This window comes from Mustela nivalis (assembly GCF_964662115.1).
Source record: "Mustela nivalis genome assembly, contig: HAP1_SCAFFOLD_631, whole genome shotgun sequence".
In the NCBI taxonomy this organism is placed as follows: Eukaryota; Metazoa; Chordata; class Mammalia; order Carnivora; family Mustelidae; genus Mustela; species Mustela nivalis.
In genome coordinates this window covers 217,505-243,337 of record NW_028136031.1, presented here as the reverse complement: position 1 = coordinate 243,337, position 25,833 = coordinate 217,505, and the positions used below count along the sequence as shown (strand labels likewise).

At 50.5% G+C, this 25,833-nt stretch overlaps 2 long non-coding RNA genes across 3 annotated transcripts in view; one reads left to right on the top strand and one right to left on the bottom strand.

Moving 5' to 3' along the window:
* LOC309857331 overlaps positions 1–17,922 on the top strand; it is a 30,092-nt gene extending 12,170 nt beyond the window's left edge. Inside the window, exons 1-3 of one of the 2 annotated variants that reach the window (XR_014307638.1) lie at positions 16,465–16,897; positions 17,134–17,237; positions 17,693–17,922. This is a non-coding gene — a long non-coding RNA (uncharacterized lncRNA). Of the gene's footprint in view, positions 1–16,464; positions 16,898–17,133; positions 17,238–17,692 lie in introns of those variants that run through there. The other variant, XR_014307637.1, reaches the window with a different exon arrangement.
* Positions 1–25,833, bottom strand: part of LOC309857330 — a 74,262-nt gene that overhangs the window by 46,172 nt on the left and 2,257 nt on the right. The gene's annotated exons all lie outside the window — the stretch shown is intronic.

Below are 25,833 nucleotides of genomic sequence, written 5' to 3'. Positions count from 1 at the left end.
TCAGTTTAGGCTCAGGTCCCAGGGCCTCTTCGGCACCCATGTGCTGGGCAGTCCCCACAGTGGTTCTTGGCAATACCCGAATCCTGGTCCCACATCCCTGTGGAATTCTCTGCCCTCCGGGGGGATGGCCTGTGTGACGGCGCTCTCAGGACTAGACTAGGGTGAAATCATGGGCTATTGTTCCCAAGCCAGTTGAAGAAAGTCTTTGACTTCTCCTGGTTCCCTCTCTTGTGTTCTTTCTCTTGTCTCTGCCTTCTCTGTGTGTCTCCCTCCGTCTCTCTCCCAAGAACAGGATCTGGGAGTTCTGTGGGTGATGTAAGAAACCTCAGAAGCCTCCCTTGTCCCTGTTTCCCTCTCCTGTCGTGTGCTTCGTTCCTTCCTAAGGCCTCCTCACCCTGACCAGAGCCCTGACTCTGGAACCTCTTCCAAATGGGGACACTGAGCCTGCAGTGGGGGCGGTTCCTGAGCTTGGTCCCCAGACCAGCGGTTCAGTGCTCTGCCACATTCTGCCAAGCCAGGTCATCAGGCGGCCGAGTCCCCAAGCTGTCCTGTGCTCAGAAGGACCTCCAGGGAGTACAAAACATTTTCCCAGGACTGGGAGTACAGTGGGTCAGGGATGGAGACCCAAGGCCAACAGACTTTTCTACAAGCCTGCGGGACCCTAGGACATGCCATCTCTGCAGCCCAATTGACAGAAGAGTAAACTGAGGCCCTTTGTGCTGAAGCCCCATCTGGACTTGGGCATGGGGGCATTATCTCTTCCTACTTCCAGTGGCCCAGGTGGTGATGGACGCCAGAACCCAGACCCTTCTCCCAGTGCCCTGGCACCCCCCTGGCCCTTTAGGGAACCCCCGACCATCAATCTGGCCTGTCTCCCCTCCCCATGCTATGGATCTGGGTTCTTGCCAGGGGTCCTGATGCCCCTGTCCCACGGCTCGGCTCTCTCTGACTTCTTTTTCCTTGCCTTCTTGTCACCCACCTCACTCCCAGGATGTCTTCCCATCTGATCCCCATCTGGTCAGTCTGAGTGGTGTGTGTGTGTGTGTGTGTCCGTGCAGGTGTACATTTCTCCACCTGTCTGGGGATGTTGAAGTTCATGTCCCCACATGGGACAGGGTGGGTAGCTATCCTCAAGAATCTGTGGGGCTCTCACCCCCAATGCAAACCCAATGGGGGCTGGTTGGGGCTGCCATGGCTGGAGAGCATCCGCTCCTTGGACTCTTTACCCCTCATTTGTCCTAGGCATGTCCCTGCCTCTCTTGACCCCACGTTCCCAACTCTCCCTAAGGGCTGGACATGGAAATGCTTGAACTTGGTCACTCCTCCAGGGGTAGGTGGAGGACAGGTGCACCAGGCCTCCCTCCCGAGAGGGCCAGTTGAGCACAGGGGCCCTGCACACAGTACCTGTACCATGAGCCAGCCCTGCTGTGCACATGAAAGAGACCCATGTCCGCACCTGACCGGGCCCCCACATTTCCTCATCACCACCAGCTCTGTGGCCCCAAAGTCCTCTGAGCGCCCGAATCATGCTCATCCTGGGCAGTAAGGCTCCGTGTACAAGGTCAAGGTACAAGACATCTGGGTATGCAAAGGTCACTGAATATCCCCCATCCAGGGGCCAGAAATGCATACTCAGTCCCAGGGTCCAGCTAAGTGCAGGCCTGTCCGCAGCCAGTCTTCCCTCCAGCCCCAGGAAATCCAGGCGCTCTGGGAGGCTGCAAACTCATTACAAGCTAGAGCCAAGCCAGCCCTATGGGGCCTGGTTTCGGGTCCTGGAGCCCCACAGTGAGGAAAGCTGATGCGGGACCGGAGCTGGGAGAGGACAGGGGGACTGTCCCTTGGGGCTATGGCTCCCTATTCCCGCAGACTCTGTTGTGTGCTGGCCCCTAGGGCACCCAAACGCCAGCTCCCAGGTAGGCTTTGGGGAGGGAGACCAGAGTGTGGCTCGTACTATGTCATATGTGTCTCTCTATCCTATAGCTACAGCCTGGCCCAGCAGCTGCACTCCATCTCTGGCAGTGCAGCAACACTCAGTGGGCCAATTGCTGTCCATACATGTACACGGACAACATGCTAAAGAAGCACCAGAGGTGATCCTGGGTAAAGGGCCTCTGGCCGGCGGGACTGGTGGCTTCAGCACCCTCCAGCAGGCCCCCTTTCCTGGATGGGAATCCTCCTGGCGTCTCTGTCCTCAGAGCTCCCTTCCTGCTGGTTTCAGGCCCATGGAAGGGACTGTGGTGTGTCTTAGAAGGCTCCACCCCAGCCTCCCTCCTGCACACATCTCTGCTCCCCCAGAAGCAGGGGCTGCTGCTCCCACATGCCCTACACAAGGCTGGTTTAAGGCACTCGTTCTCTCCAAGGCCCAGCTCCTCTGGCTCTGTCACATACATGGTGGCCATGGCTGCCTGGCTGGGCCAGAAGTCCCAGGAAAGCTCTCCTTCCCCAGGATTAGGGTTCATATTCATGGCCAGAGAAAGAAATCCCATCTGTCCTCTGCCAGAGAAGGTGAATTCCTAGGCCGTTTGGCCCTCAGGTGCCTGAGGACATGGGTGTCCCCTGGAGAGAACGGTGATGGGAGGCCCATCTGGGTGAGCAGCGCCCAGCCCAGGCCGCAGGTGCACCCATCTCCTAGCCATGCTCGTACTCAGACTCACCCCAGGAAACTCTGGCATGATTTTTCACAGATGTATTTTCAGGAGTGTTCGCCACTGTCCCCAGCAGTGCGGGAGAGAGAAGGGAATGCACCCATACTAATGCCCAAGGAGATGGGGGTGTGTGTGTGTGACCAGTCAGTTAAGCCGCTGAATCTTGATTTTGGCTCAGGATGTGATCTCATGGTGAGGGACTGAGCCCCATGTAGGGTCTGTGTTCAGTGCAGTGTGAGCTCACAGTTCTCTCTTCCCCCCTCCTGCCTCTCCCACCAGTCTCGTGACACACGGTCGCCTTCTCTAAAATAAATTAATGAAGTCTTTATAAAAATGGAATCATACAGAGTGTACTTTAAAAAAATCATACAGAATCCCAACATTGATTTTGCCATTTTAAACATTTTCAGTATAAAGTCCGGTAGTGTTACTGGGTATTTACCCTAAACATATAAATGTAGTGATCCAGAGGGGCACTTGCACCCGAATGTTTATAGCAGCAATGACCACAATAGCCAACCTATGGAAAGAACCTAGATGTCCATCAACAGATGAATGGATAAAGAAAATGTGGTATATATACACAATGGAATACTATGCAGCCATCAAAAGAAATGAAATCTTGCCATTTGCGACGACATGGATGGAACTAGAGGGTATTATGCTGAGCAAAATAAGTCAATGGGAGAAAGACAACTATCATATGATCTCCCTGATATGAGAAAGTGGAGATGCAATGTTGAGGGTTTGGGGGGTAGGAAAAGAATAAATGAAACAAGATGGGATTGGGAGGGAGACATACCATAAGAGACAGACTCTTAATCTCACAAAACAAACTGAGGGCTGCCCGGGGGAGAGGGGTGTAGGGAGAGGGTGGCTGGGTTACGGATTGGGGAGGGTATGTGCTATGGTGAGTGCTGTGAAGTGTGTAAATCTGGCAATTCACAGACCTGTACCCCTGGGGCAAATAATACATTATATTTTTATTTTAAAAAAAAAAAGCTTAAAAAAAAAAGAATGCCTTGTTCTTTCTCACCCAGGCAGCCCTGCATTACCTGTACTAATGAGAGATACCACAAGTTCAGCCCTCATATATATATTTGACCTTGTGTTTTTCCTTTTGATACGTGTACCCCAAAGTCAGTGTCTGGATTGCTTTCTTAACATCACAAGAAGAATAATGACATGGTCACGTAAAGGTCTGGGTCTCCATAACCAGACAACATGGCTCTGGTCCAGATAAGGATGAAGACACAACCTCTTCCCATGAAGCAAAGCACACACCCTCAGGGGTCCTGACACGCCTCACGGGGGATGAGTTCCATTGCTCCATGGAGTTGTCCGAGTGCAGAGGATACAGGCACCTTCCTGGTTTCATTCTGTTTTCTTCATAAATCCCCAGTTCCAGTCACAAATGATTCACTGGGTCAGTTTCAGAGCCCAGGATGGGCCACTAGGTGAGCAAGACCCCACGGAGAAGGCTAGATATCCGCTGGGAGCACAGAGAGCCACTTCCTGTTCCCTCAACAACTTAGGGTGCAGTGCACAAAGGGCACTGCACCCTGTTACAGCTCTGAGGCTTTGCTTTACTTTGAAAAATAATTTCCAATATCAGAAAGTGGTTCACGGAAGAGAAAAACATGAACCCCCGCAAAGGATTCTTGGACTATTTCAGAAGACTGCTTTCCCATTGTTTAATTACAATAGGAATGAAAACAGAAAGATTGCCCCTTCCACTACTGATTCAGTCAGTGATTGCAAGAAGAGAAGCAAATAACAGAGGAACAGATGTTCTCACTTCCACCAGCTAACTTTTGAAACGTCACCCACACACTAAGAACGAAGCCCAAACCAGTGTCTCGGCCTGGCAACATGGGGAGGTCTGAACTGGAGTGACAGGGACGGATGACGAGGTTGTGCACGTTGGGGGAGGCTGGTGGCACAGAAGCAGGTGTTCCGCCAGCTCTCCACCTGCGCCTCACCTGTCCTCAGCCAAGAACCTGCTCCCTGCCCTGACCTGTCACAACTGTCACACGGGGGACACACAGCCAGCCCGGGAGCCGGCCCTGCCCACAGCCTCCTGCAGAATGCACTCCGCTCTCCTCCGGGACCCCTGTCAGCTCTGCCCAGCCCTGGAGCTCCCCTGTCTGCCGCAGAGCTCCGGGATCCCCCCCTTCCAAAATTACACTGGCCCAAGGCTTTCAGGAGAAAGACAGGAGGCTCCTTCCTGAACGGTTAACACCTCCTTTCCCCTTCTGGCCTGGTTCTCTGCACTTACCTTCCTCCCTGGGCAAACTGTAAGTCACGTTTCAATGGAACATGAACGTGCTCTGAGATCTGAGTCTTTCCCTACAGCTGTCCAAGGGCTCCTTGTGCAATGAAATACCATATCCTATGACAGGGGGTTTTAAAATTATTTTTTTACAGAATAATACAGCCCAAATCATGTCATTTTTAGTTGCCCTTCATTAGGCTTAACAGTTTCTGTGTAAAAAGGCTTTCCATAGATAATACCTGCCAGCAATTTCATAAAGAGGAAACAGAAACTCTGTGCGATAACCTGACTCACCCAGCACCCGGCAAGCAGTTCCAGAACTCACCCCAGGGCTCCTCATGTCAAGACCCTTGAAGCCACCAGCATGCCTCTGTCCAGGAGAACTCCCAAAGACTCTCCTGCTGGCTCCAGCAGAAATGAGACTACAGAGAAAATACAGCATGTCCAAATATTTAGATGATCCATTGAGCGAAACTAGAAAGTCAAGTTTAACTTTTAAATGTTAAAAGTCTGCTCTGAATAATTTTGAATTATTCCTTAATTGTAACTCTTCTGATGAAAGGACTAATCAGTTAGGAAACATCACACAAATGACAAGACATCATCCAAGTCTCTACCTGAACGCAGACAGCCACCTAACTAGATGCCGGCCATGCCACCACAACCTCAGCCCAATGAAATAAACACCATTAGATGAAGGAACACATTACATGTTAAAAACACGAACAGGAAATCTCATCTTCCCTTTCTATCTAATCAAAGCGATTGCCTACCAAAGAGATGTTCCAAATACCTTCGTAAGCCAGAAATGAACAGAGAAAATGGGACCCCCTGCCCCGTTCTCCCTGCAGAGAAACTCAGGAACTCTGGCACCCGCTCTAGATTGCTGACAGCTGCTTCGGTTTGACTTCGTGGCTCCACTAGAGACAAGGGAAAAGCCCAGGAGGTTTGGGGTTAAAGAGAAGTTTTACCTGCCGCCCCACAATGGATGTGACGTTTCTCCCAATGTACCTGCTGCTCTCTCTGAACGCTGACGTCCGGTGACAAGCCACATGACTGACTCAGATGCTGAGTTCAAAATTGGGTCTTGTGGAGCCAGGGTGAGGAAGTGTTGTCAGGTGGAGATAAGAAGTCACCCCCGACCCAAGGCCTGCACGCCTGCTCCAGTCCCTGGGAGGAGGGGAGACACATGCTTGTTTCTTACGTAGTAATTAGCTTCATTCTAAAGTTGAACAATGCCACCGTCCTTTCTGGAGAAGTGAAGTTACTCTTCAAAAAAAACACCCAATTCTTCGGCCCTCATCAAATTGAGTGGGATCTGGTTTCCGCTAGCCTCCAGGCCCCCACCAGGAGGACGCTCCTGCAGGATCCTGACAGCCCAACCACCACCTCCTGGAACGGGGAGGGGGCAAGTTGCTCAAGCTGGGGGAGGGCTCCAGGGTTTATTAGCGCCAAGACTGTGCCTCGGGGGCAGGAGCCTGGAGGACCCTCCTGCAGGACCCTGACAGCCCATTTCCACCAAACCTACAGACTGGGAGCAAAATGCTGAAGCTAGGGAACTGGTCTGCGGCTTGTTAGCGCCACACCTGTGGGTGGGGCGTGCAGGGGACAACTTGCTGACCTGGGGGCTGCTCAAGTTCCATTACTGGCACTGTGCCAGGAGACAGAGGCACCCCACTGAAGTTGGGGGCTGTGTGCTGTCTTTACATGCTCTCTTCCTGGGGAACACAGGGAACCCTGAAATGACCACAACCCATCCCACAAAAGCTTGGCTGAGTGGACGCCCTGGAGTTCACTGGTCTGGGGGATAGGGCCAGTTGACAGATATGGGGCGGAAAGACTTAAGGGAAAAATAAATTCCACCCGAGTCATCATGATGAACTCACTTCACCCGCCCTTTGAAGACCCTACCCGCGGAAGCACCCTCCAGCCCTGGGTACACAGCGTGAACTTAAGGACTCAGGACCTCCCCACCCAAGCCCTCTCCCCTGCCCCCTCACCTTCCCCGTGTCTGCTTTCTGTGGCAGCTCAAGCTCTGCCCACGGAAGATGTAGCTCAACCGCCATGCACTGATTGGTCAGGGAGGATGGTTCCGTGAGCCCATTAGGTGCTGCACCTGTCTGTATCCAGCGACTCGCCCTTACATCGGCACCTCCCTGCTTTTTCAGGTGCTTCTGGAGAGGCCTCCTCACTCTAATACTAGGCTTAGTGAGGCAGACATGGGTGGGTCGTGGGCATGGCCTCCCCTCTTACAGACATCTGGCTCCTTCCGGGGACCCCTCTCCTGCAGACCACCCTCAGAGGCCTCCCCCTTCCCTTCCTGCACCAGCCCTGCCTGCAGAGCTGTTCCTGACTCCTGACAAGGTCAGCTGCTCTCAGACCTTCCCAGGCTTGGGCTTTAGGAAATGCAATAGTTTCCCACATTTTCATGGCAATTTTAAGACCCAGAAAGTAATGTTCTAGGTGGGAGGAGACTCACCTTCTTCTGGTAAGTTTCACCTTTTTTACCCATGGAGTGGACAGTGCTTCTCAGACCTTTGGAGCACCTTTCTAGAATGAGCCCATTTGTGCTGGAATATATATATATATATATATATACACATGCTTGTTCTGCAGGGAAGCTTCAGGATGAACAAGAAACACCGCCCTACGATGCTGTTGGGAATTGTGAACCAGGAACACTGATTTTACGCTTAAAAAGAAAACATATTGTTATTGTCGACACTAAATGAATGAACCCTTTTAAACATTTGAGAAAGAAAGGAAGAGAGTTTTACTCAAACCCAAGTCAAGATAGCTGCCTGGGAGACACATTCTTCACAAGGAAGGGAGTGCTCTGGGGAAGGAACATTTGAGGTAGGTTTCTATATTTGTTCTGTTTTGTTTTACATAGTTACACATAATCATGAGGAAGAACATTCCATAAAGTTACAGACTTTTCCTTATGTTTCCAGTATGTGCAAGTCAGTATGACTTTAATTTTATGAGAGCAGGAGAGGTTCTTCTGTTTTTCTTATCTTTATGTTTGTAATGGCATTTTGGGGGGGAGCTTTTCCTTCTTGAAGCAGATGTACAACATGTGCTTGGGGCAGAAATAGGGCCCATGGTCTGAGGTTTTGCCCAGTCATTTTGAACTTGGTAAAATGTTAAAGGATAGCTTCCCTGGGAGCCAGGATCTGGGCCCATGGATGGTAAAAGATTAAAATTTCCATTATCATTCTAAGCACTACTAAAGAGAGGACCTTGAGACAAAAGCACCTTTACAATACTACCAAGAAGTCAAAATGATGCCTACAGAAGGTTCCCTGTTCCAAGTTCCTTCCACAGGTAACAGAGGTGTTCACAGAACTCCTCCCTTTTTCCTGCCCGAATCTCTGAAGCACACAGATAACTTAGTCAAAATTTGAGAACATCCCGACATTTTAGAGATGTCTGGCACCCTTCCCTTATACTACAGAATGAAACAGTAGCTCATTGTCACAACACTAACTGAAACATGAAGTCCCCCTAAAGCTTGGCTACACTGCCTTAGTTTTTCCCATGCAGATTTTGACTCATGTAAGTCATAGTTATACCACATAAACACTACGATGGTTAGGAACTAAGTAATCACAAGCGAGGGAATAGTTTAGTGATGTTTATAAGCATTAGCACACTTTGTAGAAGAGGCTGAGCAGAGTATTTTTATTTTTATTTTTATTTATTTATTTATTTATTTATTTGTCAGAGAGAGAGCGAGCGAGAGCGAGCATAGGCAGACAGAGTGGAAGGCAGAGTCAGAGGGAGAAGCAGGCTCCCTGCAGAGCAAGGAGCCTGATGTGGGACTCGATCCCAGGACGCTGGGATCATGACCTGAGCCGAAGGCAGCTGCTTAACCAACTGAGCCACCCAGGCGTCCCTGAGCAGAGTATTTTTAAATAGTATTTCAGACCTGTCTTACAGCACACTCTGAACATACCAGAGTCTGAACCAATTTTATAAAGATAGTTCTTTCAGGAACTTTAAAATGTCAGAAAAATATTCCAATGTCTCTATGCCTAGGTATCTTACTTAGAAATCCTCCACTCTTAATGATCATGATGGGCAGAGGTGAAAAGGCTAGCTGAATTCATTTCAGTGGACCAACCACACAAGAAAATCCTGAGACTTGAGTTATTTCCAGATTGAGAAGACCAAAGATAAGAAGGAAATAGTACTGTTTGGAACGAAAGGGATTTGGAGTCAGTTTGGGGATCTCACTTGGGTTTCTGACACTAAAATCCTCTGTGACTTGAATCATCTCTGAGCCCCTGCCTTACCATCTACACAATGTGCCCAATAGTATTTACATCATATTTGGAAGTTTATGAGAGAGAATTCCACAAAGAGCCAGCGTGATGGCTCTCAAGAGCAGGGGATCAGGAAGCCATGATTACTATTGGGGTCTATTTCTTTTCCTGAAGAAAGAACACATGTTGAACCCATATTTCTAAGACATGACTCACGAGATGATTTTCAAACCTTAAGAAAGGTCAAGAAGCTGTTATTGTGTCATATTTCACTCAGAAAGCATGCTGTTGGACTGGTGAGGACAAGACAATAGCACCATCATCACTAGGGGTGTGGAGCTTCCCATTTCCGTATGGCCATTCTGCCCCCTTAGGTCAGGGCCATCAGAAAGGGCAGCGTGGGCGGGGGGCACCATCATCACTAGGAGCAGGGATCTTCCCATTTCCATATGGCCATGTTGTCCCTTTTAGCTCAGGGATACCACAAAGGGCAGTGTGGGGGGACCACAGGTCAAGGCCGCCACGTGTGGCTCGGGCAGGCAGAACCCTGACTTAATTAAGGCTGAACTGTCTAGCTCCTTTTACTGCTCTTCACATATAGCGAGGCCTTGTCTGTGAGCTCTGATGCAGGAAATGTTGAGAATCTCCCTTGTGATCCCTGTCTGAGCCTTAGGATATGTAGCAAATTTAATTTTTAAACATTGAGGGAATTCCTGTTTTTCTTTCCTTATGACTATGTCTCAATTCCCCTGTGGTCTAAAAATCCAGTCTACTTAGTTTCAGGTTTTAAAACGTGTAGACTTGATTCATGGCCCAACATTTCATCTACTTGGGACAATATCCTAGGACCACTGGAAAAGAATGTATTCTCTACTTAACATGTAATGTTCCAGATATGTCAACTAGGTTACATTTGTTACCAATGTTTCATTTGCTTCTTCTATCAGATATGGAGAAAGGTATATTAAAATCTTCAAACAATACTACATAAGTTAACATTGCACTGGAGCATCTATCCAGTGTTATAAGGCAAGAGAAACAAAAAGAGTAAGAATTGAGGGGGTAATTATGGCTATTCACAGATAATATGAGGGTGCACATAGAAAATACAAAATCTTCTATAAATATACTATGAGAATTCAAAATGGAAAACTTGCACATCTTAGAACCAGGAAAGCAATCCAGAAAGCAGCCACGGGAAGAGGCTTCTTACGTATGGAAGGAGGAACATCAGAATAATGTCAGACTTGTTCTCAGAGACCTGACAAGCCAGAAAGGGCTAGGAAGACATATTCAGGATACTCAGTGAGAAGAACATGCAGCCAAGGATGCCTTATCCAGCAAGGCTGTCATTCAAAGAAGAAATAATACCTATTTCTCTGAAGCCCTTTCAAAAAATAGAAACAGAGGAAAGATTTCCAGACTCGTTCTATGAGACCAAAACCAGGCAAAGACCCCATCAAAAGGGAGGATTACAGAGCAATATCCCTGACGAACATGATTGCCAAAATACTCAACAAGATCCTAGCCAATAGGATCCAACAGTACATAAAAAGGATTATCCATTGCGACCAGGTGGAATTTATTCCTTACATGTCAGGGTGGTTCAACTTTCGCAAATCAATCGACACGATAGAGCACATTAATGAAAGAGAAGACAAGAACCATAGCATCCTCTCAATTGATGCAGAAAAAGCACTTGACAAAATACAGCCCCTTTCCTGATTAAAAGTCTTCAGAGTATAGAGATAGAGGAGACAGTCCTCAGTTTCATAACCATCTATGAAAAGCTCACAGTGAATACCATTCTCAATGGGGAAGAGCTGAGAGCTCTTTCCTTCAGGTCAGAAACACAAGAGGGAAGCCCACTCTCACCAATATTGTTCAACATAGTACTGGAAGTCCCAGCATCAGTAATCAGACTACGAAAAGAAATAAAAGGCATTCAAATTGGCAAAGAAGTCAAATTCTGCCTCTTCACAGATGCCATGATACTTTATGTGGAAAATGCAAAATACTCCACCACCAAATTACTAGAACTCATAAACAGTTCAGTATTGTGGCAGGATATGAAACCAATGCACAGAAGTCAGTTGCTTTTCTATACACTAGCAATTTAACTACAGAAAGAGAAATTAGGGAATCAATTCCACTTAAAATAGCACCCAAAACTGTAAGATAACTTCAAATAACTGTAAGATAACTTCAAATAACCCTAACCAAAAGGTTAAGGATCTATACTCTAGAAACTACAGAACATTTATGAAAGAAAAGGAGAAAGACACAAAAAGATGGAAAACTATTCCATGCTCGTGGATCTGAAAAATAAACATGGCTAAAATGTCTGTGCTGCCCAGAGAAATCTACACATTCAATGCCCTCCCTATTAAAATACCATGGGCATTTTTTCCATAGAATTGGAACAATCCTAAAACTTGTATGGAACCAGAAAAGGCCCCATACATCCAAGGAAAGGTTGATCAAGAAAACCAAAGCTGGGGGCATCACAATGCCTGACCTCAAACTATATTACAAAACTGTGACAGCATGGTATTTGCACAAAAACAGACACGTAGATCGATGTAAAAGAATAGAGACCGCAGAAATGGACCCTCAACTCTATGGTCAACTCATCTTTGACAAAGCAGGAATGAATACCCAATGGAAAAAGACAGTCTCTCCAATTGATGGTGCTGGGAAAATTGGACAGCCACATGCAGAGGATGGAAACTCAACCATTCTCTTACAAACTCAAAATGGATGAAAGACCTCAATGTGAGACAGGAATCTATCAAAATCCGAGAGAAGAACATAGGCAGTCACCTCTTGGACCAGCCACAGCAACTTCTTCCTAGACACATCACCAAAGGCAAGGGAAACAGAAGCAAAAATGCACTATTGGGACTTCAGTAAGATAAAAAGCTTCTGCACATCAAAGGAAACAGTCAACAAAATAAAGAGGCAACCCACGGAATGGGAGAAGATGTTTGCAAATGACATGTCATAGAAAGGGCTGATATCCAAGATCTATAAAGAACTTCTCAAACTCCACACCGAAAAAACAAATAACCCCATCAAGAAATGGGCAGAGACATGAACAGACATTTCTCCAAGACATGCAAACAGCTAACAGACACATGACAAAATGTTCAACATCACTTGCCTCAGGGAAATACAAGTCAAAGCCACAACAAGATACCACCTTCCACCAGTTAGAATGGCCAAAAATGAACACGTCAGGAAATGACAGATGTTGGCGAGGATGAGAGCAAGCTGGTGCAGCCACTCTGACAAACAGTATGGAGGTCCCTCAAGATGTGAAAAATAGAATTACCCTTCTACCCAGCAACTTCACTACTGGGTATTTACCCCAAAGACACACACATAGTGAAAAGGAGGGACACCTGCTCCCCAATGTTCACAGCAGCAATGTCCACAATAGCCAAACTATGGAAGGAGTCAAGATGACCTTCAACACATGAGTGGGTAAAGAAGATGTAGTTCATCTATACAATGGAATATTCCTCAGCCATTAGAAAGGATGAATACCTACCATTTGCCCTGACATGGATGGAACTGGAGGGGATTATGCTGAATGAAATAAGTCAGGCGGAGAGGGTTTTGTTCATATGTGGAATGTAAGAAATAGTGTGGAGGACCACAGGGGAAGGGAGGGGGAAATGAATGGGAAGAAATCAGAGAGGGAGACAAACCATGAGAGAGTCTGGACTCTGGGCACCAAAGTGAGGGCTACAGACGGGAGTAGGACGGGGTAACAGGGTGATAGGTATTAAGGAGGGCACGTGTTGTGATTAGCACTGGGCGTTACATGCAACTAATGAATCATTGAACATTACATCAAAAACAAAAGTTGTACTGGATGATGCCTAACTGAACATAATAAATAAATAAAAATGCTTTCTACATGAAAAGCATATAATAATGGGTACAGAATTTCAGATGTGCAAGATGAAATATTCTCAAGACACGTTTCACAGCAGTGTAAATATACTTAACAAAACCGGACTTTATACTGAAAATGTTTAAAATGGCAAAATCAATGATAGGATTCCTTATGATTTTTTAAAAGTACACTCTGTATGATTCCATTTTTATAAAGACTTCATTAATTTATTTTAGAGAGAGCGACCGTGTGGCACGAGACTGGTGGGAGAGGCAGGAGGGGGGAAGAGAGAACTGTGAGCTCACACTGCACTGAACACAGACCCTACATGGGGCTCAGTCCCTCACCATGAGATCACATCCTGAGCCAAAATCAAGATTCAGCGGCTTAACTGACTGATCACACACACACACCCCCATCTCCTTGGGCATTAGTATGGGTGCATTCCCTTCTCTCTCCCGCACTGCTGGGGACAGTGGCGAACACTCCTGAAAATACATCTGTGAAAAATCATGCCAGAGTTTCCTGGGGTGAGTCTGAGTACGAGCATGGCTAGGAGATGGGTGCACCTGCGGCCTGGGCTGGGCGCTGCTCACCCAGATGGGCCTCCCATCACCGTTCTCTCCAGGGGACACCCATGTCCTCAGGCACCTGAGGGCCAAACGGCCTAGGAATTCACCTTCTCTGGCAGAGGACAGATGGGATTTCTTTCTCTGGCCATGAATATGAACCCTAATCCTGGGGAAGGAGAGCTTTCCTGGGACTTCTGGCCCAGCCAGGCAGCCATGGCCACCATGTATGTGACAGAGCCAGAGGAGCTGGGCCTTGGAGAGAACGAGTGCCTTAAACCAGCCTTGTGTAGGGCATGTGGGAGCAGCAGCCCCTGCTTCTGGGGGAGCAGAGATGTGTGCAGGAGGGAGGCTGGGGTGGAGCCTTCTAAGACACACCACAGTCCCTTCCATGGGCCTGAAACCAGCAGGAAGGGAGCTCTGAGGACAGAGAGGCCAGGAGGATTCCCATCCAGGGAAAGGGGGCCTGCTGGAGGGTGCTGAAGCCACCAGTCCCGCTGGCCAGAGGCCCTTTACCCAGGATCACCTCTGGTGCTTCCTTAGCATGTTGTCCGTGTACATGTATGGACAGCAATTGGCCCACTCAGTGTTGCTGCACTGCCAGAGATGGAGTGCAGCTGGTGGGCCAGGCTGTAGCTATAGGATAGAGAGACACGTATGACATAGTACGAGCCACACTCTGGTCTCCCTCCCCAAAGCCTACCTGGGAGCTGGCGTTTGGGTGCCCTAGGGGCCAGCACACAACAGAGTCTGCGGGAATAGGGAGCCATAGCCCCAAGGGACAGTCCCCCTGTCCTCTCCCAGCTCCGGTCCCGCATCAGCTTTCCTCACTGTGGGGCTCCAGGACCCGAAACCAGGCCCCATAGGGCTGGCTTGGCTCTAGCTTGTAATGAGTTTGCAGCCTCCCAGAGCGCCTGGATTTCCTGGGGCTGGAGGGAAGACTGGCTGCGGACAGGCCTGCACTTAGCTGGACCCTGGGACTGAGTATGCATTTCTGGCCCCTGGATGGGGGATATTCAGTGACCTTTGCATACCCAGATGTCTTGTACCTTGACCTTGTACACGGAGCCTTACTGCCCAGGATGAGCATGATTCGGGCGCTCAGAGGACTTTGGGGCCACAGAGCTGGTGGTGATGAGGAAATGTGGGGGCCCGGTCAGGTGCGGACATGGGTCTCTTTCATGTGCACAGCAGGGCTGGCTCATGGTACAGGTACTGTGTGCAGGGCCCCTGTGCTCAACTGGCCCTCTCGGGAGGGAGGCCTGGTGCACCTGTCCTCCACCTACCCCTGGAGGAGTGACCAAGTTCAAGCATTTCCATGTCCAGCCCTTAGGGAGAGTTGGGAACGTGGGGTCAAGAGAGGCAGGGACATGCCTAGGACAAATGAGGGGTAAAGAGTCCAAGGAGCGGATGCTCTCCAGCCATGGCAGCCCCAACCAGCCCCCATTGGGTTTGCATTGGGGGTGAGAGCCCCACAGATTCTTGAGGATAGCTACCCACCCTGTCCCATGTGGGGACATGAACTTCAACATCCCCAGACAGGTGGAGAAATGTACACCTGCACGGACACACACACACACACACACCACTCAGACTGACCAGATGGGGATCAGATGGGAAGACATCCTGGGAGTGAGGTGGGTGACAAGAAGGCAAGGAAAAAGAAGTCAGAGAGAGCCGAGCCGTGGGACAGGGGCATCAGGACCCCTGGCAAGAACCCAGATCCATAGCATGGGGAGGGGAGACAGGCCAGATTGATGGTCGGGGGTTCCCTAAAGGGCCAGGGGGGTGCCAGGGCACTGGGAGAAGGGTCTGGGTTCTGGCGTCCATCACCACCTGGGCCACTGGAAGTAGGAAGAGATAATGCCCCCATGCCCAAGTCCAGATGGGGCTTCAGCACAAAGGGCCTCAGTTTACTCTTCTGTCAATTGGGCTGCAGAGATGGCATGTCCTAGGGTCCCGCAGGCTTGTAGAAAAGTCTGTTGGCCTTGGGTCTCCATCCCTGACCCACTGTACTCCCAGTCCTGGGAAAATGTTTTGTACTCCCTGGAGGTCCTTCTGAGCACAGGACAGCCTGGGGACTCGGCCGCCTGATGACCTGGCTTGGCAGAATGTGGCAGAGCACTGAACCGCTGGTCTGGGGACCAAGCTCAGGAACCGCCCCCACTGCAGGCTCAGTGTCCCCATTTGGAAGAGGTTCCAGAGTCAGGGCTCTGGTCAGGGTGAGGAGGCCTTAGGAAGGAACGAAGCACACGACAGGAGAGGGAAACAGGGACAAGGGAGGCTTCTGAGGTTTCTTACATCACCCACAGAACTCCCAGATCCTGTTCTTGGGAGAGAGACGGAGGGAGACACACAGAGAAGGCAGAGACAAGAGAAAGAACACAAGAGAGGGAACCAGGAGAAGTCAAAGACTTTCTTCAACTGGCTTGGGAACAATAGCCCATGATTTCACCCTAGTCTAGTCCTGAGAGCGCCGTCACACAGGCCATCCCCCCGGAGGGCAGAGAATTCCACAGGGATGTGGGACCAGGATTCGGGTATTGCCAAGAACCACTGTGGGGACTGCCCAGCACATGGGTGCCGAAGAGGCCCTGGGACCTGAGCCTAAACTGAATGGGAGTCCCTCCCTGGAAGTCTGGGAAGTCAGATGGGAAGACATCCTGGGAGTGAGGTGGGTGACAAGAAGGCAAGGAAAAAGAAGTCAGAGAGAGCCGAGCCGTGGGACAGGGGCATCAGGACCCCTGGCAAGAACCCAGATCCATAGCATGGGGAGGGGAGACAGGTCGAGAGGACAAGGTCGGAATCAGTTCACTGCAACCTTCCCACAGGGCTGGGAGACAGGCAGGAGGAGGGTGGCTTTGCCTGGACCCCAGAGCAGATCCAGGCCCCTCTGAGCTGTGTTCTATGCCCCGCCCAGCCCCCGCTCATCCCTGCATTCCCACGGGTGCGTACAAGCCTCCTGTGAGAGCAGGTACAGAACATATTTGGAGGTCCTACCCCTGAATGCGTCCCTAAGAGTAGAAGCCAGAAGCCCCCACTGGGCAGGCGGGGAGCCGGGGAGGCCCTGAGAAGCACAGGGTCTGTCCAGGCTCATAGGCCTGGGCACGAGCAGGAACCCAGTCCGAACCCAGCCCTGTATCCTCACAGTGGGGACACTGGCTGCCCCGAGGCCTCGCAGGTGCTGTGGGTGGGCTGTGTGGCTGTCACTGTATGGACTGGGCATGGAGCAGAGGGTGAGCATTGAGCACGCGGGGGAGGGGGACCCACTGGGCGGGGCTCTTGTGTGGGAGGAAGTGGTTGGTAAGCAGACCCCAGGCAGTGGTGACCTCACTTTCCTCACAATAGAGCCCAACACAATTGGGGACCCAGGTAACCAGGCACCCACACACAGAGACAGCCCCCTGCCCAGCTCATTTTGTTGCGGATCTTTGAATAAGCAACATGTTCTGTTGTGTTCCTACATGTGGAGGTTGCAAGCTGAAGAAATCATGCCCTGCACATGCTTTCCCTCACTGGGGATGTTGTCTTAAGGCTCCCCGATGGCTCTGGCCATTTGGCCAAAAGAAGAGAAAGGTAACACCATGAGGCCCAGAGCCAGCCCCCAGACCCACATGCTCTGATTCAACCTGTGCAGTGCTAGGTCCCTCCCCATGCTTGAGTGTGTGTGTGTGTGTGTGTGTGTGTGTGTGTGTGTGTGTAAAGGCTCTAGTGAGGTGCGCCCACCCCATTCAAGAACAGGCTGACAAGGGGTCAGATGCCCGGTGGGCAGTTCATGTTCACACCCAGGTCGAGGCTGGCTGGGTGGGTTGTGGGCGTGGGAGGCTGCCTCCTGTGAGAGTAGGGACAGTAGCTTCCCCCCAGGGTGCATCCCGTGTCCTGCAGGTATGGGTCCCTGTCCCAGGTGTGGCGCTGTGCACACACCGTCTGGGTCTGATCTGGGAGCGGCAGGGGGGTGGGCAGGAAGACAGTGAGGACGGCTGGGCAGGGCTCTAACGGTCGGGGCTGGCTCCCGGGGTCTGTCTGTGCAGAGCACTAGTGACGATGAAATAGGAAGGAGGCTGGCGGACACCCGCTCCATCTCCCTGACCAGGAGAGTGACCGTACCGGGCTCTGCAGAAGCAGGGACTGGGGACTCCGGGGGAAGGCCGCTGACACTGGCCGCGTGCCTACACCACCGCGTGGTCCAGGAGCCGGAGCCCATGCAGGCCGAGCCTGAGGGTGAGAAGGCCGGGGCTGGGGCACGTGGGTGTCTGCGGGTGGGTCGGTGCCGGGTCCCAAGGGCAGGAGACCCCAGAGGCTGGTGTGGGGCCAGGAGCCATGTCTGGGCTCAGAGCTCGCAGCGGGCGGACCGCAGTCAGGGAGATGTCCCGGTGAGGGTTCCTCCGTGGCTGCCGCTTCTCCGGGAGGCCCTGGGCTGAGCTCTGTCTCTGCAAAAGCACATGGAGAGACAGGCATGCCGGTGCGCTTTCCTCCTGTCATAGCTGCCCCGTCAGAGGAGCCAGAGCTGGCCCCACCTGCATCCACAGCTCCAGAGGCGGGGATGGTGCCTGCAGGGACTTCAGGAGGAGACCCGGAGCCAGCAGGTGACTGGGCACCTGCCCTCAGCGAGGCTGACTCTGTCTGGGAAGAGCTGGGGTCTGCCCCTGTCGCGGGGCCTGCCTTTGCTATGGATCCTGCCCATGACAACATCTGTGCCTCTGCTCTGGAATCTGCCCCTGCTCCTCCCCCTCCTCCTCCTCCTGAGGAGCGCCCAGAGCCCCTTCTGGTGCCCACAGCCTTGCTCCACAAACAGTTACTCTTTGTTCTATCCCCCGACCCTGGCAACCTGCAGGAACGTTTTGTGCCCGACGTGTACATTTTTCTTTTCTGCTACATACTGATTTTGATTTTGTCTTTACATGTTCTGTATACTATTTATCATTCGTTTTAAAAATAAAATACTTGTTTTCAATTAAACGCGTCATGAGTATAATTACACTCCCAGCGTTTACCCACCACATGACAGAACATTGCTGCAGGATATCTCCTTCCCCAAAGGAGACCCTGAACCCAAAGCCCTACCTGGCCATTTCTCTTCCAGCCCAGATGCTTGCACCCCTGAGCTGCTTTCTCTCTCCCTGGGGAGAAGGTGAAGATCGGGAGGTCGATGCAGGTCCCCTGGAGAGAAGGGTGACTGGGAACAGTGAGCAGCACCTATTCTGGGCAGCAGGTGCAGCCACACCTAGCCGTGCCTGGCCTGGCACTCACCCCCGGCCACTCTGGCGCGGTCTTTCACGGATGTACCATCGGGAGTGTTCAGCACAATGGTGGGGGAAAGACCGGGAATGGAACAGCACTAACGCCCTAGGACATGGTGGGATCCTCAGTCCCAGTCCTTATGGCAGAATGTCCTGTAGCTACTGTCCCAGAGTCATCGGGGGCACGAGATCTAGAAAGCACCTCCTGGGACCCCCTCCTGCCACCCTGCTCCTGGGAACATCGGAGTTGTTGAGGAAGTGGAGAGGATCCAGGGTGACAAAGGGCCAAGGAGAAGGAAGCACAGCACTGAGAGGACAGATGGACGTGCCCAGTGCCACCATCCCGGGCCCGGGCTGTGATGCCTCCGACCTCACCCTAAATAATGGTTCCTGATGTGTGCACCTGGCTTCGGGGTTTCCCTCCCCCCCCACTTACTCACCCTCCCATTCATCATCCCCCCACCCCCTGCTCCTTCCCCTCCACCCCATTCCCCACTGCATCACCCACCCTGCCCCCCTCCCTCTCATGCTCCCTCCCTCCCTCTGACACTCCTCCCTTGTGCTCCTCTCTCCCTCTCAAGCCTCCTCCTCCCCACCCTACCATCCTCCTCCTCTCCACTTCCGCCCTCCCCCTCGCTGCCCCCTCCCATCTCGGCCTCCCCCTCCCCTGCCTTCCTCCTCTCCCCCTCCCTGTTGTCCCGCTCCATCTCCTTTCCCTCCCTTCTCCCCCTCCCTCTCTCATGCCCTCCTGCATTCAGCAGAGGATCTGGGGGCCACAGGACCACTGGGGCTTCATCAGGGAGCACCCCCAGCCCACGTGGTCATGTCCACTGGGGGAGGTGATGGGGCAGGCCTCAGGGCTAGCCGTGGTGATGAGCACCAGGAATCTGCTCCTAAAACAGAGGCCCATTGCACAAAGAAAACAATGGAGAGACCCATGCTTAGCACTTCCTCTAGGAAAATCTAGTCCCCAAGATTGATGAAAAGTAAATACATCCTAGACTTCATGCACCATGAGTGCTAATGGCTCTATACTCCCTGATTCCTATAAGCAACAAAGAGTAAATCATCCAGCGATGACTGTGGGTTTGTGACACAATGTTTCTGACCAAATGACAGTGTTTCAACCAACATCTCCAGCGCCTCCGAGTGTTCCCAGGGTCTCTGCGAGCCTCTGATCCTTCCACCGACCTCCTTGGGAAGCTCTGTCCTGTCATGTTCCTTGTCTCCTGCCTCTCCTGTGACCTTCTGGTGGTCTATCTCCCCGCACGGGGACACCCTCGCCAGGATTTCCTGTGCCCCTTGGCTGGGTGCCCACATCGCACACTGGGCTCCAAGAGCCCCATAGTTTGTGCAGGCCTGTGTGCTCCCTCCGGGGTCACTTGGCATCTCCCTTGCAGTGGCCTGCATCTTCCTGCACTGGGTCCTCTCTGACGAGTCTGTGAGGCCAGCCTGTGCCCATGTCACGGCCATGGGAGCACGAGTCCAGAAGGTCTAGATGACCTGATACAGTCCCAGCGTGTGGAGCCCGGGCCAGGGGTGGTCTCTGAGCAGGGGAGGAGTTGGGCCCAGGGAGCCTGACTGGGGATGTGCCACCTTGAGCCCCCAGGAGGAGAGCGAGCACCGGGGGGCCTGGCACTCAGCCCTGCTGGGAGACCATGTCCCACACACAGGGGATCTGTCCCCAGGGCTGGACATCATTGCAGTATCCACCCTCCTAGGCTGCGGGCTGCCGGTGACTGTTAGGGGAGGTGGCACCTCTGACGCAGAGAGAGGGGCAGGCGCTCCCCCAGCAGCAGGTTCCCTAGGGCAGGTTGAGGGGGCATCGGCAGACAGCAGTGTCTGCAGCTGGGGTCTCCACACAGGCCCCCTCCTCAGGCTCAGCACAAGCTTTCTGGATGGCCTGTGTCCCCAAACACAGAATCTGGCCCACAATCTCCCCTCAAACCCCGACTCCAAATCCTCTGTCCTCAGCTCAAGTGCAAAAAGTGGCAATAGTTTAGGTGGCGTTAGGCGCTCGGAGACCTGATTTTCTGGCCCACGCTGTGATACTGCTGACATTTTAAAGATCTCAGGGCTTGATTCAAAACTGGTAGGATGCCAGGGACCACAAACAGCTTTCTGGAAACCTGACTTGGGCCTTACAGCCCTCCCATCCCACCAGCTCTGCTCAGAAACCCTCCAGGCCACAGACCCACAGTCTTGGGTCCTCAGATGGTGCAGACGATGTACCTTAAGAAGCAATCCAGGTGAGGCAGCCTGACACACTGCAGACTCCAGCAAATCCCCATCCCAGAAAGTGAGGGTACCACTGGACCAGCTGTCTGAAAACAGCCAGGTCAGGGTCCCAGGAAGACACCAGAAGCTCAGGAGTAACTGAGTAGCATCTGGAGGTCAGGTAGGGACAGTGGGAATCTCGGGTGGTTTTGCCTGGGGGCAGCTCCTGTCCCATTAAACCCTCAGTGTGATGGCTCCACTGGGGCCGGGGAGGGACCATGCCTGGAGAACCTGTGGCTCCACTGTCAGAGGTCGCCAACATGATCCGTGCACAGGTGAGCAACACCGACCACACCCCGAAGAATTTCTGGAAACAGTAGCCATCTCAGTGGCAGCCGACCTGGGAGGTCAACCTTCCAGCTGCCTGAGGTGGGATCGAGCCAGCGTGCAGCGCACTAGCCAGACATGGGAGAAGGAGAACCAGTTCTTCATTTCAATAGTTTCTGAGTTACCAGTTTGTTCCTGTGGTTAGTATAATTAGCAAGGTCTTGAAAATGTTTTCATGTTCTCTGCTGGTGAGGTTCTAGAAAAATCTCTGGTTTTAGGTAAAATCATCGAGAATTGACTTTGGTTAGTACAGCCATGGTGGGAAGAAATGGAGCTTCCCCAAGACACTAACATTAGAACTCCTATATGACCCCACCACCGGGTAGACATTGCAGGAATGAAGACAGTTTCTTGAAGTAAGATCGGCACACTCTCACACTATCTCCCCAAGGAGGGGTGGCCACCCATAGCAACAGGGTACCCATGTGGGAAGTCGTAGGCACCCCCCCAACCCTGCAGGCAGGTGTTCCCTGGACAAGGGACGGCCCCAGGGTTGGGACATCTCCAAAGCAGCACATCCAATGTCCTGGATACGAGGAGGAGAAGGAGCACAGAACCAGGTCGGTGAGGGTCAGGACACACTACCCCAAATATGGCACCTTGGCAACACAGAAACGGAAAGAAATTTGCATTGAGCAGAAGCAGAAAAGTTCCTCGGATCCCCAGCCATCAGCCCTTCTTCCCTGAAGCAGGTCAGAAAACTCCCATGTGGCACTTGCTCTGCCCAGACCGCAGGGAGGACATGCTTCTCACCAGAGTCAAGGAAGAATTCAGGGCCCCAAAGGCTGTAGGAACAAACCTGCTTAACTGAACCTTTATCTTCCTAGTTACCTCTTCATCATTTACCAGCCCTAGTCCCAACCCCTGTCTCTCTCAGTTCTTCCCACATCCATGGCTTCTTTGTCTAAAAGTGAGAAGAGCCGCCTGCTCCAGTCACCTCTGCTGGTCTCCATGTTCATATGAGGTTCCCACCAAAAAAAATCAATACGCTTTGCCTGCTTTTCTCCTGTTCATCTCTCTCTGTCAATTTCCAGACCCCACCAGGGACCTTAAGAGAGGCTGAAGGAAACTGTCCACTCTTGCAGCCCTGGGTAGGGGGTGGTGACGGGGAGTCAGGAAGCCCATCCCATCTTCCGGACCTTGGTTAAAACTGCCCTCTCCTGGGAAGCAACCTGAAGCTACCTGGAAGCTACCAGAACCCCAGCTTGAGGACTTGGCCCTACTGATGAGTTCAGGGTGTGACAATGAATATTTTCATGGAAGCATTCTGAAATCAGACCGTCCTTACACGAGGCCTCCTTCTGGCTGCTCGCTGTAGTTGCTACTGTTGGCTCAGTGACTTTTCTGAGCAATCTTTGTCAAGTCTGTGTTCTTTGCTGTGTGGGGTCACTGGATCCCTATGCTGTTACCTTAGGGGTCAGACAGTGGCTGGGCAGAGAGGTCACACATTTTTCTGAGCTATGGGCTACAGATCGGAGGTCCCCACAATCTCCTACTCAGGTTCTAAGAGTCTGCTCGCAGTCTGCTCTAATAGCGGCTCATGGAACTCAGGGAAACGTGTTACTGACTACCTCACCAGTTCATTAGAAGGCCAGAACTCACGACCAGGAACCTGGAAGCAATGAACAGGGCAAGGTGTGTTGCAGGGGATGGAAGCTTCCCGCTCTCTGAGCTAAAGAGGCCTTTACCCACCTGCACTCTGGCCTTCCTAACCGACGACCTCCCTCCTTCAGGCTCATCTCTTAAGTCAAAGAGTCAAAGACCCGACGGGCACCAAAATGACCCCTCCAGCATAACCACTCCCAGATGCCAGCAAGACCCATGAGATGGACCCCAAGCAATGACTGTCCGGAACTTTAATGCTCTGTGCATGACCCACCAACCTTTGTAATTTATACCCTAATTCTACAAAGTTCCAGGACAAAATATCAATACACAAAAATCTCTCATTTGTATACACACGCAATGAATCATCCAAAATGGAATTGAAGGAAACCATTCCATTTTAGGAAACACCAACATTGACAAAATGCCTAGGAATAGAGGTAATCAACGTGCATGTCTTGTACACTGGAAACCACGAAACTTTGCTGAGAGAAAGTAACGGAAACCTACATCAGTCTGAGGACTCCCCACGGTGATGAAAGACATACTATTGGTAAGATGGCAACAGTACACAACGCAATGTGGAGATTCAGTGTGTTCCCAAGACATTTCACAAAGGCCTTTTGGAAGAAACACACAAGCTAATCCTAACAGTCATATGGAATTTTCAGGGACCACAGGACAGCCGAAACAATCTTGAAAAAGAAAATCAAAGGCGAAAGGTCATACTTCCAATGTTTGAATCTTAATACAAAGCAACAGTAACTAAAACATTGTGATCCTGTCCTAAAGGTATGCATAGCCCTTGAAAAGAATACTACATATATGTTTTTAAATTAAATTTAAATTTGAAAATTTTTAAATAAATTAAAAAAAAATTTTAAAGTATACATATAGGGGCGCCTGGGTGGCTCAGTGAGTTAAAGCCTCTGCCTTTAGTGGGTTCATGATCCCAGGGTCCCGGGATGGAGCCCTGAATTGGGAATCTCTGCTCAACAGGGAGACTGCTTCTTCCTCTCTCTCTGCCTGCCTCTTCGCCTATTTGTGATCAATGTCTGCCTGTCAAATAAATAAATAAAATCTTAAAAAATAAGTATGCATACAGATCAGTAGGAGTTAATAGAGAGCCCAGAAATAAACCCCTTCACCTGTGGTCCTCTGAATTTTGACAAGGGTGGTCAACATTGCAGTGGGGGGACAGAATTGTCTTTTCAACAAAGGGTGCCAGACAACTGACTATCCACGCACAGAGGAATGGAACTGGACCCTTACCTAATACCACATATAAACATTAACTCAAAATAAGCTAAAGGCTTAAGTGTAAGAGGTAAAATTATATACTCTAGCAGAAACAAATGGAGATAGATCTTCAACACCTTGGATTTAGCAATGCTTTTACATCTGATATCAAAGCATATAAAGGGAAAGAAAAAAACAGATAAAATAATATCCTCAAAATTAAAAATCTGTCCTGGGCACCTGGGTGGCTCAGTTGATTAACTGTCTGACTCTTAATTTTGGCTCAGATCATGAACTCAGGATTATGAGATCGAGCCCCGCATCAGGCTCCACACCGAGTGTGGGGCCTGCTTAAGATTCTCTTTCCTTCTCCCTCTGACCCTGTCTACTCGCACACTCTCTCTCACTCACTTAGAAAAGAAATGTAAAAAAAATTTTTTTAAATCTTTGTACCTCAGAAGATACTCTCCAGAAAGTGAAAAGGTAGCCCCCGAATGGAAGGAAATATTTGTATATTATTTATCCAATAAGACTCTGTTGCCCAAGGTATGTAAAGAGCTTTTAGAACTCTTCAACAAAAAGACAACCCCATTTTTAAAATGAAGGATTTGGATAGCGCTTTCTGCAGAGAAATCATACAAATGGTGACTAGGACATGAATTGATGTTAAACATCCTTAGTCTTTATGGAAATGAAGATTTAAACCAGTTAAATGTCTTTTACACAAGTAGAATCACTTCGATCAAGAAAACTAAAAATGACAAAAACGTGTTGAGAAACTGAAACGCTTAAACCTCACTTGTGAAAAATGGTGTAGTCTACATGTAAAATAGTTTGGCATTTACTCAAATAAGTCAAAGCAGAATTACCATACGGTTCAACAATTACACTCCTAGATATCCACCCCCCCAAAATGAAAATACTGGTTCAAACCAACAAACAAAAATGTACAGAAACACTCACAGCAGCCATGTTCACTATGGGCAAAACCCAGGAACTATGCAAACATCCCTCCATGGGGAACAGGATAAACAAAACGAGGAAGATCCATAAATGGCAATCTTGCTCTGCCGTGTGAAGGAATGGAGTAAAATGGTTCGTTTGTGGGGAAAAAAAAGAAATGGTGGCTCCTCAACATATCAGACACAGAATTCCACTGCAGCCTATATGCCCGCCCCCCAATTTAAAGTACAAGTAACCATGTTCAGAGAAGCTTTTCTCACAACAGCCAAAAGGGGGAAGCCACCCAAGCGTCGACTGACAGATGAATGGATAAACAAATTGTGGTTTATACACGCTGGAACACGATTCAGCCTTAAAAACAAAGGGTGTTCTGGGGCACCTGGGTGGCTCAGTGGGTTAAAGCCTCTGCCTTCAGCTCAGGTCATGATCTCAGGGTCCTGGGATCGAGCCCCACAAATTCGGAGCCTGCTTCCTCTTCTCTCTCTCCCTGCCTCTCTGCCTACTTGTCATCTCCCTCTCTG